Source organism: Danio rerio, chromosome 12 (assembly GCF_052040795.2).
Source record: "Danio rerio strain M-AB ecotype USA chromosome 12, GRCz13ab, whole genome shotgun sequence".
NCBI classification, from domain to species: Eukaryota; Metazoa; Chordata; class Actinopteri; order Cypriniformes; family Danionidae; genus Danio; species Danio rerio.
Genome location: NC_141032.1, coordinates 10,416,547 through 10,436,145, shown reverse-complemented (window position 1 = coordinate 10,436,145; position 19,599 = coordinate 10,416,547). Strand labels below are relative to the sequence as shown.

At 37.9% G+C, this 19,599-nt stretch overlaps 1 long non-coding RNA gene across 2 annotated transcripts; it reads right to left on the bottom strand.

Annotated features, from left to right (window-relative positions):
* Positions 1–2,461: 2,461 nt before the first annotated feature.
* On the bottom strand, positions 2,462–18,782 carry LOC108191783 (uncharacterized). Of its 2 annotated transcripts, XR_015503901.1 has the most exons (5): positions 18,614–18,782; positions 17,358–17,457; positions 3,264–3,317; positions 3,020–3,173; positions 2,462–2,691 (listed from the first exon to the last, which is right to left on the bottom strand). It is a non-coding gene; the product is annotated as an uncharacterized LOC108191783 (long non-coding RNA). The 2 variants fall into 2 exon arrangements; XR_015503900.1 differs by lacking the exon at positions 3,264–3,317.
* Between the last annotated feature and the right edge of the window lie 817 nt (positions 18,783–19,599).

Sequence of the window (19,599 nt, the reverse complement as noted above, 5' to 3'; positions counted from 1 at the left end):
TTTTTGAATGATTCCAATTAGAGGTGGGATTATCAAGACGCTAATCCTCTAAATCCTTTAAGCTAATTGATTTTGATTGATTGATTTATTTTATTTTAAAAGATAGAATTTAATATATATATATATATATATATATATATATATATATATATATATATATATATATATATATATATATATATATATATATATTTCCTTGCTCTGTCCTTTGGGAAATATTAAAAAACAAAAATTCAAAAGGGGCTAATAATTCTGACTTCAACTGTATATATATATATATATATATATATATATATATATATATATATATATATATATATATATATATATATATATATATATACATGCATACACACACACACACACACACACACACACACACACACACACACACACTCCTTGTGTTGTTGTGTTACTTACTGTAGGCCACCCAAGAGTAATTTTCATCTTTGTTTACATTAGTGCTTTAACCCGGTTGTTTTACATGATGTCAAAAATTTGAAGCGGGAAATTTGCATTTTATTTGATCTTTTACCTTAAAATATATGTTTAATTTTAATAAAGGACATCTATATAAATCAAACAAATCATATATACAAATCAAATCATATGAATAAATTAAACAAATCATATATATAAATTAAATCATATATATAAATTAAATCATAAATCAAACAAATCATAAATCAAATCATATCATATATAAATCATAAATCAAACAAATCCTATTAAAAAGTATATATATATATATATATATATATATATATATATATATATATATATATATATATATATATATATATATATATATATATATATATATATAGTAGGTAGTGCTGTCGCCTCACAGCAAGAAGGTCACTGGTTCGAGCCTCGGCTGGGTCTGTTGCCGTTTCTGTGTGAAGTTTGCATGTTCTCCCCCTGTTCGCGTGGGTGTCCTCAGGGTGCTCCAGTTTCCCCCACAATCCAAAGACATGCAGTGCAGGTGAATTGTGTAGGCTAAAATTGTCCGTAGTGTACGAGCGTGAATGAGTGTGTATGGATATTATCCAGAGATGGGTTGCAGCTGGAAGGGCATTCGCTGCTTAAAACATATGCTGGATAAGTTGGTGGTTCATTCAGATGTGGCAACCCCAGATTAATATAGGGACTTATTTTATCAACTGTACAAATAAACAGATAAAACAAATGAATTATTTTTATTTAGATGTATTAATATTACATGTAACGATAACTAATCTAAATATTGCCGACAACAGTGAATTCTACATCAGCACAAACACTCACTCGCTCAGGGGTCTGTTCTTCGTATGTGGATTACCAAACACTACAGAATATACAAGACATGTCTTTCGTATACTTTTGAATGGGGAAAGGTGTAACTGGCAATATGGCGAATAAAGCCCCGCATTCTAGTACAGGAGCCAATCAGCGATTGATATAAAATGACAATTCTCAGGAGGATGGGCTCGGACCAGATGTGAGTTTCTACAGATTTTGTGATACGAACATTTAGAAATAACTAAATAGACAGTTGTTGTTTAATTTTATTGGTTATTCTTAATATGAAATGTATTCGTAAGCTTGGCAAGTAGTTTAGGAGAATTGAATGTTTCCCCATTCAAACAAAATGCCCAAGCATACTGACTAGGAATAGGAATCACCTATTAAGTGTCATATAGTTTAGGAAAAAATGTATATATTTTAGGTCTCTCATTTCAGCATTTGGGCTGAATGTTTGACAACGTCTTTCAAAGCAAGGATATTACGAGAGAATTTCTGTGGTTTTATATTATGGATGGGTGCGCTCACTGCGCTGGGTCCCTCTGTTAGTGGCGAGACCACTCGATGGACGATGCCAACAGTCGGTCAGCGAGTAAACAAATATAATGAATGGAAACACACAGGCCTGTGCGTATAGACAAATAACGTATGCTGTACAGTAATGTGTCATTTGTTTCGCTTGTGCTTTCTCTGCCTGATTTCTGTTTAAGTTGGCAGGTTGTGTGACGCTTGATTCGGGGGACATTCTGGGGTGGCGTTTGCATGATGCGCTGCGAGCTACTAGCCCAACAGGGGAAAGGCGACATGATTTCTGCCTCACTACTCAACCTTCCGGGAAATTGGTCTGGCCTGATAAAAGCCCAGGCTCGCACTGGCCCAACAGTGGAAATGCGGCTAATGTGCATGATAATAGACACGCACAATATGTGACTTTTTCATAAAGGAATAATACATTTATGCAGTCATGAACAAGTTTTGACAGTTAATATGCGGGGGCCTCATGTATTAACGCTGCATACACATAAAAACTTTGTGTACGCCAGATTTCATGCTCACGTTTGGATTTACTAATGATAAAATTAACGTGAAAATGTGCGTTGGTCAGCACCAACTTCATGTCTGGCGTACGTGTATTTCTTGTGTGTGCACCAACACATGCAAAAAACATTGCTATTCATTTATAATTGATGAAATGGGTTTATTGACAAATTATTTGATTTGAAACAAAAAAAGCATTTTGAAATGAGCATCACATGGTCTTAGCTGTTGTCCAGGTTCATGTACAGGAAGGAATCTCAGAGCCTGTGGAGTCATGCAGCATCAGTCTCTGTTTTCCATGACTGAGTGGGCAACTTCATTGCTTTCGCTTTCTTTGCCACTGGTCCTTTACCGCTGTTGTTTTCACATCTGGAAAAAATAAGCAAGCTGATTACATAAACTACATTGTTAACAATTTTTTGATGTTCACTGATAATAGAACTAATTTACCTAATAAACTCAGTTACCACATATGAATTATCAACTGAACAGCAGCTGTTTTGTAAACAACTGTCAGTATTTCTTGTTCACAACAGCTTAGCATATTTCATATAACATAACATCTTATTATATAGGCCTATGTTTATCATTATACTCTATAAAAGTTATAGGATACACTTTGTACAGCAATGAAACTATAATTAGCCTGTAAGGACATATTTCATGTAAATCATGAAGGTAAGAATAAAAGACTTACTCCACAGGGATTTTATCCTCTGCTGGGTCTAAACATTCTTCAAAATGTTTGCGTTGGTCATCAGTCGCACTCTTCTTCTGAGGAGAAAGTAAATTATCCGTCGCTGTCCAGTACCATCCGAAGTGCTTCTTCACTCATGTAGCGTGCCGTCAATCTAAAGCGCAGAAAAAGTAAGTAACTCTATGATGAAGCTTGTTGTTTGATGCCATGTCTCGGGTGGCGAGTGCAATATTAGCCGACTCACCTCAGTTCATTTCCATATAAACAGTGCGCTCACCGAGAGGCGGGATCACGTTAGCTGTAATGAGGCGATACAGCAGAATACAATCAAAAAAATTTGATTGTATGATTGATGCAAGATCTCTGGAGGCACACTATAGCGGACTGTGCAATGGGCCCGTAGCTGGTCAGTTCCACCCAGAGTGTTTCACCCGAGCTAGGAACCAATTAGACATAAAGGCCAATCAGCCACGTTTTTAATTTAATGCATAGTAAAGCAAAAAAACTTCAAAAAGTATTTTGCTTTTTTTTTTTTTTGCAACTTAGGATGTGCCCTGTGTCCCACCCACCACTACCTTACAGGACACACCCTAATCCTAACTCTAGGCTTTTACCTGGGGTGAACAGACAGCCGGTCCCATATATTCCAGAAAGCCAAAGTGCACAACAACCGTGTCCTCATCAAACATTGATAGTCGTCCAGTCAGGATTTTGATATTTAGTAGTGCAAAATGCTGTTTTATTGTTTTGTTGATTTATTGACACTCGTTTAGACTGTGTCTTTATTTGTGTGTTTGGATTCATCTGATTGGTAGGTCATGTGATTGTTAATACGAGACAAGCTATGGTCAATCATAAGCAAGTGATCCTATCAAAATTACCTTATTAATACTTCACTAATGGGTAATTTTGTTTTAATGTTGTAAAGTACATTGGGGAGTTCACCGTTGTTATAAGGTTCTATTAAAAACGTTGATTAATTGGTTGATGCAAGATCTCTAGATGCACACTTAAGCTGCGGTCACATTAGAGTTTGTGTGTGCGTAATTCTGTTGTGAGGGGCTGTGAAAAGGGGCGGGATTAAACAAGATTATTAGGCATTAAAAAAATTATCGATTGCTCCATGATTTAAATTTCTGTCCAGAGAGGTCATGTTTTGATCCTCGGTTGGTCTCACGCAGTCAAGTGATGCGATTCGCAGGTCAGAGTTCACCAAGTTTGAACTTTGCACCGCAGCAACGTGCGAAACCTAACGCATGACCCTGCGTTTCCGGTCTGACGCATTCACGTGCGTATGAATAGAAGTCTATGGGATGAAAAGCCCAGTGTGACCGCAGCTTAAAACAGACTGTGCAATGGGCCTGTAGCTGGTCAGTTCCACCCAGAGTGTTTCACCTGAGCTAGGAACCAATTAGACATAAAGGCCAATCAGCCACGTTTTACTTTATTTCACATTAAAGCAAAAACACTTTAAAAGTATTTTGCTTTTTTTTTTTTTTTTTTTTGCAACTTAGGATGTGCCCTGTGTCCCACCCACCACTACCTTACAGGACACACCCTAATCCTAACTCAAGGTTTTTACCTGGGGTGAACAGACAGCCGGTCCCATATATTCCAGAAAGCCAAAGAGCACAACAACATTGTCTTCAATAAACATTGATAGTCGTTCAGTCAGGATTTTGATATTTAGTAGTGCAAAATGATGCTTTATCGTTCTGTTGATTTATTGACACTAATTACTTCACTAATCTGTAATTTTGTTTTAATGCTGTAAAGTACATTTAGTCCCCAGTTGTAATAAGGTGCTATTAAAAAAGTTGATTAATTGATTGATGCAAGATCTCTGGATGCACACTATAACAGACTGTGCAATGGGCCCGTAGCTGGTCAGTTCCACCCAGAGTGTTTCACCTGAGCTAGGAACCAATTAGACATAAAGGCCAATCAGCCACATGTTTTAATTTATTTCATAGTAAAGCAAAAACACTTTAAAAAGTATTTTGCTTTTTTTTTTTTTTGCAACTTAGGATGTGCCCTGTGTCCCACCCACCACTACCTTACAGGACACACCCTAATCCTAACTCTAGGCTTTTACCTGGGGTGAACAGACAGCCGGTCCCATATATTCCAGAGGGCCAAAGAGCACAACAACATTGTCTTCATCAAACATTGATAGTCGTTCAGTCAGGATTTTGATATTTAGTAGTGCAAAATGCTGTTTTATTGTTCTGCTGATTTATTGACACTCGTTTAGACTGTGTCTTTATTTGTGTGTTTGGATTCATCTGATTGGTAGGTCATGTGATTGTTAATACGAGACAAGCTATGGTCAATCATAAGCAAGTGATCCTATCAAAATTACTTTATTAATACTTCACTAATGGGTAATTTTGTTTTAATGCTGTAAAGTACATTGGGGAGTTTAATGTTGTAATAAGGTGCTATTAAAAATGTTGATTAATTGGTTGATGCAAGATCTCTAGATGCACACTTAAGCTGCGGTCACATTAGAGTTTGTGTGTGCGAAATTCTGTCGTTCGGCGATGTGAAAAGGGGCGGGATTAAACAAGATTATTAGGCATTAAAAAAATGGGCGATTGCTCCATGATTTAAATTTCTGTCTAGAGAGGTCATGTTTTGATCCTCGGTTGGTCTCACGCAGTCAAGTGATGCGATTTCGCAGGTCAGAGTTCACCAAGTTTGAACTTTGCACCGCAGCAACGTGCGAAACTTAACGCATGACCCTGCGTTTCCGGTCTGACGCATTCGCGTGCGTATGAATGGAAGTCTATGGGAGGAAAAGCCCAGTGTGACCGCAGCTTAAAACAAACTGTGCAATGGGCCTGTAGCTGGTCAGTTCCACCCAGAGTGTTTCACCTGAGCTAGGAACCAATTAGACATAAAGGCCAATCAGCCACGTTTTACTTTATTTCACAGTAAAGCAAAAAGACTTTAAAAGTATTTTGCTTTTTTTTTTTTTTTTTGCAACTTAGGATGTGCCCTGTGTCCCACCCACCACTACCTTACAGGACACACCCTAATCCTAACTCTAGGCTTTTACCTGGGGTGAACAGACAGCCGGTCCCATATATTCCAGAGGGCCAAAGTGCACAACAACATTGTCTTCAATAAACATTGATAGTTGTCCAGTCAGGATTTTGATATTTAGTAGTGCAAAATGATGCTTTATCGTTCTGTTGATTTATTGACACTAATTACTTCACTAATCTGTAATTTTGTTTTAATGCTGTAAAGTACATTTAGTCCCCAGTTGTAATAAGGTGCTATTAAAAAGGTTGATTAATTGATTGATGCAAGATCTCTGGATGCACACTATAACGGACTGTGCAATGGGCCCGTAGCTGGTCAGTTCCACCCAGAGTGTTTCACCCGAGCTAGGAACCAATTAGACATAAAGGCCAATCAGCCACATGTTTTAATTTATTTCATAGTAAAGCAAAAACACTTTAAAAAGTATTTTCCTTTTTTTTTTGCAACTTAGGATGTGCCCTGTGTCCCACCCACCACTACCTTACAGGACACACCCTAATCCTAACTCTAGGCTTTTATCTGGGGTGAACAGACAGCCGGTACCATATAATCCAGAAAGCCAAAGTGCACAACAACCGTGTCCTCATTAAACATTGATAGTTGTCCAGTCAGGATTTTGATATTTAGTAGTGCAAAATACTGTTTTATTGTTCTGTTGATTTATTGACACTAATTACTTCACTAATCTGTAATTTTGTTTTAATGCTGTAAAGTACATTTAGTCCCCAGTTGTAATAAGGTGCTATTAAAAAAGTTGATTAATTGATTGATGCAAGATCTCTGGATGCACACTATAACAGACTGTGCAATGGGCCCGTAGCTGGTCAGTTCCACCCAGAGTGTTTCACCCGAGCTAGGAACCAATTAGACATAAAGGCCAATCAGCCACATGTTTTAATTTATTTCATAGTAAAGCAAAAACACTTTAAAAAGTATTTTGCTTTTTTTTTTTTTTGCAACTTAGGATGTGCCCTGTGTCCCACCCACCACTACCTTACAGGACACACCCTAATCCTAACTCTAGGCTTTTACCTGGGGTGAACAGACAGCCGGTCCCATATATTCCAGAGGGCCAAAGAGCACAACAACATTGTCTTCATCAAACATTGATAGTCGTACAGTCAGGATTTTGATATTTAGTAGTGCAAAATGCTGTTTTATTGTTCTGCTGATTTATTGACACTCGTTTAGACTGTGTCTTTATTTGTGTGTTTGGATTCATCTGATTGGTAGATCATGTGATTGTTTATACGAGACAAGCTATGGTCAATCATAAGCAAGTGATCCTATCAAAAATTTGCTTATTAATACTTCACTAATGGGTAATTTTGTTTTAATGCTGTAAAGTACATTGGGGAGTTTAACGTTGTAATAAGGTGCTATTAAAAATGTTGATTAATTGGTTGATGCAAGATCTCTAGATGCACACTTAAGCTGCGGTCACATTAGAGTTTGTGTGTGCGAAATTCTGTCGTTCGGCGATGTGAAAAGGGGCGGGATTAAACAAGATTATTAGGCATTAAAAAAATGGGCGATTGCTCCATGATTTAAATTTCTGTCTAGAGAGGTCATGTTTTGATCCTCGGTTGGTCTCAATCAGTCAAGTGATGCGATTTCGCAGGTCAGAGTTCACCAAGTTTGAACTTTGCACCGCAACAACGTGCGAAACCTAACACATGACCCTGCGTTTCCGGTCTGACGCATTCGCGTGCGTATGAATGGAGGTCTATGGGAGGAAAAGCCCAGTGTGACCGCAGCTTAAAACAGACTGTGCAATGGGCCTGTAGCTGGTCAGTTCCACCCAGAGTGTTTCACCCAAGCTAGGAACCAATTAGACATAAAGGCCAATCAGCCACGTTTTACTTTATTTCACATTAAAGCAAAAACACTTTAAAAGTATTTTGCTTTTTTTTTTTTTTTTGCAACTTAGGATGTGCCCTGTGTCCCACCCACCACTACCTTACAGGACACACCCTAATCCTAACTCTAGGCTTTTACCTGGGGTGAACAGACAGCCAGTCCCATATATTCCAGAAAGCCAAAGTGCACAACAACATTGTCTTCAATAAACATTGATAGTTGTTCAGTCAGGATTTTGATATTTAGTAGTGCAAAATGATGCTTTATCGTTCTGTTGATTTATTGACACTAATTACTTCACTAATCTGTAATTTTGTTTTAATGCTGTAAAGTACATTTAGTCCTTAGTTGTAATAAGGTGCTATTAAAAAGTTGATTAATTGATTGATGCAAGATCTTTGGATGCACACTATAACGGACTGTGCAATGGGCCCGTAGCTGGTCAGTTCCACCCAGAGTGTTTCACCCGAGCTAGGAACCAATTAGACATAAAGGCCAATCAGCCACATGTTTTAATTTATTTCATAGTAAAACAAAAACACTTTAAAAAAGTATTTTGCTTTTTTTTTTTTGCAACTTAGGATGTGCCCTGTGTCCCACCCACCACTACCTTACAGGACACACCCTAATCCTAACTCTAGGCTTTTACCTGGGGTGAACAGACAGCCGGTCCCATATATTCCAGAGGGCCAAAGTGCACAACAACATTGTCTTTATCAAACATTAATAGTCGTTCAGTCAGGATTTTGATATTTAGTAGTGCAAAATGCTGTGTTATCGTTCTGTTGATTTATTGACACTAATTACTTCACTAATCTGTAATTTTGTTTTAATGCTGTAAAGTACATTTAGTCCCCAGTTGTAATAAGGTGCTATTAAAAAAGTTGAGTAATTGATTGATGCAAGATCTTTGGATGCACACTATAACAGACTGTGCAATGGGCCCGTAGCTGGTCAGTTCCACCCAGAGTGTTTCACCCGAGCTAGGAACCAATTAGACATAAAGGCCAATCAGCCACATGTTTTAATTTATTTCATAGTAAAGCAAAAACACTTTAAAAAGTATTTTGCTTTTTTTTTTTTTTTGCAACTTAGGATGTGCCCTGTGTCCCACCCACCACTACCTTACAGGACACACCCTAATCCTAACTCTAGGCTTTTACCCGGGGTGAACAGACAGCCGGTCCCATATATTCCAGAGGGCCAAAGAGCACAACAACATTGTCTTCATCAAACATTGATAGTCGTTCAGTCAGGATTTTGATATTTAGTAGTGCTAAATGCTGTTTTATTGTTCTGCTGATTTATTGACACTCGTTTAGACTGTGTCTTTATTTGTGTGTTTGGATTCATCTGATTGGTAGGTCATGTGATTGTTAATACGAGACAAGCTATGGTCAATCATAAGCAAGTGATCCTATCAAAATTACTTTATTAATACTTCACTAATGGGTAATTTTGTTTTAATGCTGTAAAGTACATTGGGGAGTTTAATGTTGTAATAAGGTGCTATTAAAAATGTTGATTAATTGGTTGATGCAAGATCTCTAGATGCACACTTAAGCTGCGGTCACATTAGAGTTTGTGTGTGCGAAATTCTGTCGTTCGGCGATGTGAAAAGGGGCGGGATTAAACAAGATTATTAGGCATTAAAAAAATGGGCGATTGCTCCATGATTTAAATTTCTGTCTAGAGAGGTCATGTTTTGATCCTCGGTTGGTCTCACGCAGTCAAGTGATGCGATTTCGCAGGTCAGAGTTCACCAAGTTTGAACTTTGCACCGCAGCAACGTGCGAAACTTAACGCATGACCCTGCGTTTCCAGTCTGACGCATTCGCGTGCGTATGAATGGAGGTCTATGGGAGGAAAAGCCCAGTGTGACCGCAGCTTAAAACAAACTGTGCAATGGGCCTGTAGCTGGTCAGTTCCACCCAGAGTGTTTCACCTGAGCTAGGAACCAATTAGACATAAAGGCCAATCAGCCACGTTTTACTTTATTTCACAGTAAAGCAAAAAGACTTTAAAAGTATTTTGCTTTTTTTTTTTTTTTTTGCAACTTAGGATGTGCCCTGTGTCCCACCCACCACTACCTTACAGGACACACCCTAATCCTAACTCTAGGCTTTTACCTGGGGTGAACAGACAGCCGGTCCCATATATTCCAGAGGGCCAAAGAGCACAACAACATTGTCTTCAATAAACATTGATAGTTGTCCAGTCAGGATTTTGATATTTAGTAGTGCAAAATGATGCTTTATCGTTCTGTTGATTTATTGACACTAATTACTTCACTAATCTGTAATTTTGTTTTAATGCTGTAAAGTACATTTAGTCCCCAGTTGTAATAAGGTGCTATTAAAAAGGTTGATTAATTGATTGATGCAAGATCTCTGGATGCACACTATAACGGACTGTGCAATGGGCCCGTAGCTTGTCAGTTCCACCCAGAGTGTTTCACCCGAGCTAGGAACCAATTAGACATAAAGGCCAATCAGCCACATGTTTTAATTTATTTCATAGTAAAGCAAAAACACTTTAAAAAGTATTTTCCTTTTTTTTTTGCAACTTAGGATGTGCCCTGTGTCCCACCCACCACTACCTTACAGGACACACCCTAATCCTAACTCTAGGCTTTTATCTGGGGTGAACAGACAGCCGGTACCATATAATCCAGAAAGCCAAAGTGCACAACAACCGTGTCCTCATTAAACATTGATAGTTGTCCAGTCAGGATTTTGATATTTAGTAGTGCAAAATACTGTTTTATTGTTCTGTTGATTTATTGACACTAATTACTTCACTAATCTGTAATTTTGTTTTAATGCTGTAAAGTACATTTAGTCCCCAGTTGTAATAAGGTGCTATTAAAAAAGTTGATTAATTGATTGATGCAAGATCTCTGGATGCACACTATAACAGACTGTGCAATGGGCCCGTAGCTGGTCAGTTCCACCCAGAGTGTTTCACCCGAGCTAGGAACCAATTAGACATAAAGGCCAATCAGCCACGTTTTACTTTATTTCATAGTAAAGCAAAAACACTTTAAAAAGTATTTTGCTTTTTTTTTTTTTTGCAACTTAGGATGTGCCCTGTGTCCCACCCACCACTACCTTACAGGACACACCCTAATCCTAACTCTAGGCTTTTACCTGGGGTGAACAGACAGCCGGTCCCATATATTCCAGAGGGCCAAAGAGCACAACAACATTGTCTTCATCAAACATTGATAGTCGTACAGTCAGGATTTTGATATTTAGTAGTGCAAAATGCTGTTTTATTGTTCTGCTGATTTATTGACACTCGTTTAGACTGTGTCTTTATTTGTGTGTTTGGATTCATCTGATTGGTAGATCATGTGATTGTTTATACGAGACAAGCTATGGTCAATCATAAGCAAGTGATCCTATCAAAAATTTGCTTATTAATACTTCACTAATGGGTAATTTTGTTTTAATGCTGTAAAGTACATTGGGGAGTTTAACGTTGTAATAAGGTGCTATTAAAAATGTTGATTAATTGGTTGATGCAAGATCTCTAGATGCACACTTAAGCTGCGGTCACATTAGAGTTTGTGTGTGCGAAATTCTGTCGTTCGGCGATGTGAAAAGGGGCGGGATTAAACAAGATTATTAGGCATTAAAAAAATGGACGATTGCTCCATGATTTAAATTTCTGTCTAGAGAGGTCATGTTTTGATCCTCGGTTGGTCTCAATCAGTCAAGTGATGCGATTTCGCAGGTCAGAGTTCACCAAGTTTGAACTTTGCACCGCAACAACGTGCGAAACCTAACACATGACCCTGCGTTTCCGGTCTGACGCATTCGCGTGCGTATGAATGGAGGTCTATGGGAGGAAAAGACCAGTGTGACCGCAGCTTAAAACAGACTGTGCAATGGGCCTGTAGCTGGTCAGTTCCACCCAGAGTGTTTCACCCAAGCTAGGAACCAATTAGACATAAAGGCCAATCAGCCACGTTTTACTTTATTTCACATTAAAGCAAAAACACTTTAAAAGTATTTTGCTTTTTTTTTTTTTTTTGCAACTTAGGATGTGCCCTGTGTCCCACCCACCACTACCTTACAGGACACACCCTAATCCTAACTCTAGGCTTTTACCTGGGGTGAACAGACAGCCGGTCCCATATATTCCAGAGGGCCAAAGTGCACAACAACATTGTCTTCAATAAACATTGATAGTTGTTCAGTCAGGATTTTGATATTTAGTAGTGCAAAATGATGCTTTATCGTTCTGTTGATTTATTGACACTAATTACTTCACTAATCTGTAATTTTGTTTTAATGCTGTAAAGTACATTTAGTCCTTAGTTGTAATAAGGTGCTATTAAAAAGTTGATTAATTGATTGATGCAAGATCTTTGGATGCACACTATAACGGACTGTGCAATGGGCCCGTAGCTGGTCAGTTCCACCCAGAGTGTTTCACCCGAGCTAGGAACCAATTAGACATAAAGGCCAATCAGCCACATGTTTTAATTTATTTCATAGTAAAACAAAAACACTTTAAAAAAGTATTTTGCTTTTTTTTTTTTGCAACTTAGGATGTGCCCTGTGTCCCACCCACCACTACCTTACAGGACACACCCTAATCCTAACTCTAGGCTTTTACCTGGGGTGAACAGACAGCCGGTCCCATATATTCCAGAGGGCCAAAGTGCACAACAACATTGTCTTTATCAAACATTAATAGTCGTTCAGTCAGGATTTTGATATTTAGTAGTGCAAAATGTTGCTTTATCGTTCTGTTGATTTATTGACACTAATTACTTCACTAATCTGTAATTTTGTTTTAATGCTGTAAAGTACATTTAGTCCCCAGTTGTAATAAGGTGCTATTAAAAAAGTTGAGTAATTGATTGATGCAAGATCTCTGGATGCACACTATAACAGACTGTGCAATGGGCCCGTAGCTGGTCAGTTCCACCCAGAGTGTTTCACCCGAGCTAGGAACCAATTAGACATAAAGGCCAATCAGCCACATGTTTTAATTTATTTCATAGTAAAGCAAAAACACTTTAAAAAGTATTTTGCTTTTTTTTTTTTTTTGCAACTTAGGATGTGCCCTGTGTCCCACCCACCACTACCTTACAGGACACACCCTAATCCTAACTCTAGGCTTTTACCTGGGGTGAACAGACAGCCGGTCCCATATATTCCAGAGGGCCAAAGAGCACAACAACATTGTCTTCATCAAACATTGATAGTCGTTCAGTCAGGATTTTGATATTTAGTAGTGCTAAATGCTGTTTTATTGTTCTGCTGATTTATTGACACTCGTTTAGACTGTGTCTTTATTTGTGTGTTTGGATTCATCTGATTGGTAGGTCATGTGATTGTTAATACGAGACAAGCTATGGTCAATCATAAGCAAGTGATCCTATCAAAATTACTTTATTAATACTTCACTAATGGGTATTTTTGTTTTAATGCTGTAAAGTACATTGGGGAGTTTAATGTTGTAATAAGGTGCTATTAAAAATGTTGATTAATTGGTTGATGCAAGATCTCTAGATGCACACTTAAGCTGCGGTCACATTAGAGTTTGTGTGTGCGAAATTCTGTCGTTCGGCGATGTGAAAAGGGGCGGGATTAAACAAGATTATTAGGCATTAAAAAAATGGGCGATTGCTCCATGATTTAAATTTCTGTCTAGAGAGGTCATGTTTTGATCCTCGGTTGGTCTCAATCAGTCAAGTGATGCGATTTCGCAGGTCAGAGTTCACCAAGTTTGAACTTTGCACCGCAGCAACGTGCGAAACTTAACGCATGACCCTGCGTTTACGGTCTGACGCATTCGCGTGCGTATGAATGGAAGTCTATGGGAGGAAAAGCCCAGTGTGACCGCAGCTTAAAACAAACTGTGCAATGGGCCTGTAGCTGGTCAGTTCCACCCAGAGTGTTTCACCTGAGCTAGGAACCAATTAGACATAAAGGCCAATCAGCCACGTTTTACTTTATTTCACATTAAAGCAAAAACACTTTAAAAGTATTTTGCTTTTTTTTTTTTTTTTGCAACTTAGGATGTGCCCTGTGTCCCACCCACCACTACCTTACAGGACACACCCTAATCCTAACTCTAGGCTTTTACCTGGGGTGAACAGACAGCCGGTCCCATATATTCCAGAGGGCCAAAGAGCACAACAACATTGTCTTCATCAAACATTGATAGTCGTTCAGTCAGGATTTTGATATTTAGTAGTGCAAAATGCTGTTTTATTGTTCTGCTGATTTATTGACACTCGTTTAGACTGTGTCTTTATTTGTGTGTTTGGATTCATCTGATTGGTAGGTCATGTGATTGTTAATACGAGACAAGCTATGGTCAATCATAAGCAAGTGATCCTATCAAAATTACCTTATTAATACTTCACTAATGGGTAATTTTGTTTTAATGCTGTAAAGTACATTGGGGAGTTTAATGTTGTAATAAGGTGCTATTAAAAATGTTGATTAATTGGTTGATGCAAGATCTCTAGATGCACACTTAAGCTGCGGTCACATTAGAGTTTGTGTGTGCGAAATTCTGTCGTTCGGCGATGTGAAAAGGGGCGGGATTAAACAAGATTATTAGGCATTAAAAAAATGGGCGATTGCTCCATGATTTAAATTTCTGTCTAGAGAGGTCATGTTTTGATCCTCGGTTGGTCTCACGCAGTCAAGTGATGCGATTTCGCAGGTCAGAGTTCACCAAGTTTGAACTTTGCACCGCAGCAACGTGCGAAACTTAACGCATGACCCTGCGTTTCCGGTCTGACGCATTCGCGTGCGTATGAATGGAAGTCTATGGGAGGAAAAGCCCAGTGTGACCGCAGCTTAAAACAAACTGTGCAATGGGCCTGTAGCTGGTCAGTTCCACCCAGAGTGTTTCACCTGAGCTAGGAACCAATTAGACATAAAGGCCAATCAGCCACGTTTTACTTTATTTCACAGTAAAGCAAAAAGACTTTAAAAGTATTTTGCTTTTTTTTTTTTTTTTTGCAACTTAGGATGTGCCCTGTGTCCCACCCACCACTACCTTACAGGACACACCCTAATCCTAACTCTAGGCTTTTACCTGGGGTGAACAGACAGCCGGTCCCATATATTCCAGAGGGCCAAAGAGCACAACAACATTGTCTTCAATAAACATTGATAGTTGTCCAGTCAGGATTTTGATATTTAGTAGGGCAAAATGATGCTTTATCGTTCTGTTGATTTATTGACACTAATTACTTCACTAATCTGTAATTTTGTTTTAATGCTGTAAAGTACATTTAGTCCCCAGTTGTAATAAGGTGCTATTAAAAAGGTTGATTAATTGATTGATGCAAGATCTCTGGATGCACACTATAACGGACTGTGCAATGGGCCCGTAGCTTGTCAGTTCCACCCAGAGTGTTTCACCCGAGCTAGGAACCAATTAGACATAAAGGCCAATCAGCCACATGTTTTAATTTATTTCCTAGTAAAGCAAAAACACTTTAAAAAGTATTTTGCTTTTTTTTTGCAACTTAGGATGTGCCCTGTGTCCCACCCACCACTACCTTACAGGACACACCCTAATCCTAACTCTAGGCTTTTATCTGGGGTGAACAGACAGCCGGTACCATATATTCCAGAAAGCCAAAGTGCACAACAACCGTGTCCTCATTAAACATTGATAGTTGTCCAGTCAGGATTTTGATATTTAGTAGTGCAAAATACTGTTTTATTGTTCTGTTGATTTATTGACACTAATTACTTCACTAATCTGTAATTTTGTTTTAATGCTGTAAAGTACATTTAGTCCCCAGTTGTAATAAGGTGCTATTAAAAAAGTTGATTAATTGATTGATGCAAGATCTCTGGATGCACACTATAACAGACTGTGCAATGGGCCCGTAGCTGGTCAGTTCCACCCAGAGTGTTTCACCCAAGCTAGGAACCAATTAGACATAAAGGCCAATCAGCCACGTTTTACTTTATTTCACATTAAAGCAAAAACACTTTAAAAGTATTTTGCTTTTTTTTTTTTTTTTGCAACTTAGGATGTGCCCTGTGTCCCACCCACCACTACCTTACAGGACACACCCTAATCCTAACTCTAGGCTTTTACCTGGGGTGAACAGACAGCCAGTCCCATATATTCCAGAAAGCCAAAGTGCACAACAACATTGTCTTCAATAAACATTGATAGTTGTTCAGTCAGGATTTTGATATTTAGTAGTGCAAAATGATGCTTTATCGTTCTGTTGATTTATTGACACTAATTACTTCACTAATCTGTAATTTTGTTTTAATGCTGTAAAGTACATTTAGTCCTTAGTTGTAATAAGGTGCTATTAAAAAGTTGATTAATTGATTGATGCAAGATCTTTGGATGCACACTATAACGGACTGTGCAATGGGCCCGTAGCTGGTCAGTTCCACCCAGAGTGTTTCACCCGAGCTAGGAACCAATTAGACATAAAGGCCAATCAGCCACATGTTTTAATTTATTTCATAGTAAAACAAAAACACTTTAAAAAAGTATTTTGCTTTTTTTTTTTTGCAACTTAGGATGTGCCCTGTGTCCCACCCACCACTACCTTACAGGACACACCCTAATCCTAACTCTAGGCTTTTACCTGGGGTGAACAGACAGCCGGTCCCATATATTCCAGAGGGCCAAAGTGCACAACAACATTGTCTTTATCAAACATTAATAGTCGTTCAGTCAGGATTTTGATATTTAGTAGTGCAAAATGCTGTGTTATCGTTCTGTTGATTTATTGACACTAATTACTTCACTAATCTGTAATTTTGTTTTAATGCTGTAAAGTACATTTAGTCCCCAGTTGTAATAAGGTGCTATTAAAAAAGTTGAGTAATTGATTGATGCAAGATCTTTGGATGCACACTATAACAGACTGTGCAATGGGCCCGTAGCTGGTCAGTTCCACCCAGAGTGTTTCACCCGAGCTAGGAACCAATTAGACATAAAGGCCAATCAGCCACATGTTTTAATTTATTTCATAGTAAAACAAAAACACTTTAAAAAAGTATTTTGCTTTTTTTTTTTTTGCAACTTAGGATGTGCCCTGTGTCCCACCCACCACTACCTTACAGGACACACCCTAATCCTAACTCTAGGCTTTTACCTGGGGTGAACAGACAGCCGGTCCCATATATTCCAGAAGCAGATAATTAGTTTAAATTCAAAGAAGTTATTGCAAAATAAATTACAAAATACAAAAATACAACTTAATTAGAAAAATTATAAAAGAATTAAAATTTAATAGGAGAGCTAATAATTTTTACTTTGACTGTATACATGTGTAATACATACATACAAACATACATACATATGTGTGTGTGTGTGTGTGTGTGTGTGTGTGTGTGTGTGTGTGTGTGTGTGTGTGTGTGTGTGTGTGTGTGTGTGTGTGTGTGTGAAATTTCATTAAAAATCTTACTTGTTTGTGACTTCTCTACCTTCTGCCACAGTCTGCCATCCTCTTCTTTGTGAAGTCGTTGCAGAAGTCATGATGTCCTGGATGTCTTGAAGGTTTGATACTTAAACATTTATTATAATCGACCTTTGGTTAACTTTCCACACAGAAACACCTCCTCATTCTCATATCATCCTGTTAAGACATTTCTTTTCTACCACCAGAGATGGCAAGCATACTTTAATATCTCCTCACATGAATGAAAGTCAGACCAGTGTCTGGAACTTCAGGAAACCTGCAACCTTTATCTTTCTGTTTAGGTTTTTCCACTCATCACCGAAATTTCAGGAATATTTAATTTTGCTTTTAATCCCAACATGTCTCAAGGTAATCCACTTATTTTAGGTTCAGTTTATGGCTGATAATATTTAGGCTATTAGCAAGATACTGATGCTGAATATGTAGTTACCGTGACTGTCTGCGTATATAGAGCCAATGTAATGCAAACACCTGAAAAATACTATAGTAATTTACTGTAAAACACAACTATATTGTATAATTTATAAGTTTAGTGAAGCTATTATAGGCCTACTCTGTATTTAGACTACAACTCTGTACTATCATAATTTATCATAACCATCTCATAAAACAGAAAGAGGTTGAGATTTTATAATTATATTTTGTATATATAGTATATTTACTAACATTTGCTAATGATACTTGATTTTACAAATAAAAAGCTGTTGTACAACGCCAATAATTTCATTGGTTTTTAAAGCTTTTGGGATCTTCAAATCATTAAAACATCAGACATGTTTTACAAAACTAAGAATTTTCCCATAAATCTATCATGTATAACTGAAAATGAGAGAATCTCAGCTTTAAGTTTTTGGTATAGGGCACATAGTCTGCAAGATAAGGTAGTATTACTCCACCTTTTGGCTTAAAATGTAATTGACTGTTTTTGTCTCAGAGATAATCACACTACTTAAAAAGACTAATGTGCACCTTGCGATCACGACTAAAATTAAGATATTGTGGGTGTTTTAAGTGAGATTGCAATTTTCATTTAAACCTTTAAAGTAAATATTTCTTAAAATAAATGTAAACAGTTTAATATGTGGTCTGAGTAGCTGAATTTCACATTATATACTAAATATATACTAATATACTGAGTTAAAGGCTTCAATCAGAGGCGGTACCAGACCCCTGTCTAGAACCGCCTCTGGTTGAAGCCTTTAACTCACAACTAGTTTGTGTTTTGTGACTTGTGCAGTTACTTGTTGTTGATTCCTTCTGCGAATGTGATGGTCTCTTCTTCCTGAAAGCCAGAATATGCTGCAGAAATCTGCTCCTGAAGCTGTTTAGTCGACGTTTTTCACTCTTTCCTGCAGCTCTGGTTTCTCATCTCGAACCACACCCAGTTGTAACAATTCTAAATGGAACTCTGAGGATCCATGATGTCATCAAGGCTGACATTCCAAGCTCTTTGCTGAAGCTGATTGGCTGAGTGTGTTATTTGTTTATTTTTAATTCCATGGTCTGATTCTGATTGACTGGAGCGTGTGCATTATTTTCGCTGAAATCCATTGGTTGAAATGCACAGGTAGTTCCAGTCAGTTTTGATCACAGTTCAAAATATATGCGCTTCTCCCAAACGTTTGTAGTTACCATAGTGACTCGCATGTGCTGGCGCTGCACAGGAAACCTGGGGACTGTTAATGGCGGAGGGGAAATCCGCAAAATTAGAAAAATACTCCTTAATTACACAACAAAATCAAGTTTTCTTAGATTATAAGTGAGAATACAAAGCCAGTTTATGTATAAGGATAGCAATTTTCATAATTTGATGTTCTCTTACATTTCCCCGATGTTTTTTTTTTTTTTACAACATTTCCCTTAATATTTAACTGCAAAGATTTCTGAAACCGGATTTGGCTGCTTTCTCTTGAGAATGCATTATGTGCATTTGACCTGGTGTTTCATAAGATACAGCTTTGTGATTGAGCTCGGTAAAGTTAGGTTTAGGTTTGATATTCGCCGGACATTCGCGCGCGCAGTTTTAGGGATCATCTGCGAATTACATCGACAGAACCAAAACACGCAGTAGCGTAAAAAAAGAAAGAAGTATTTCTAGGAGATTCCAGTAAATGGTTAGAGGCCAGACTGATTCACTACAGGTAACAACGCTACTATACCTCTAACTATACAGTACAAAGAGCAGAAATAGGCAATATCTCATGTCTTGAGCATACACATTAGCTAA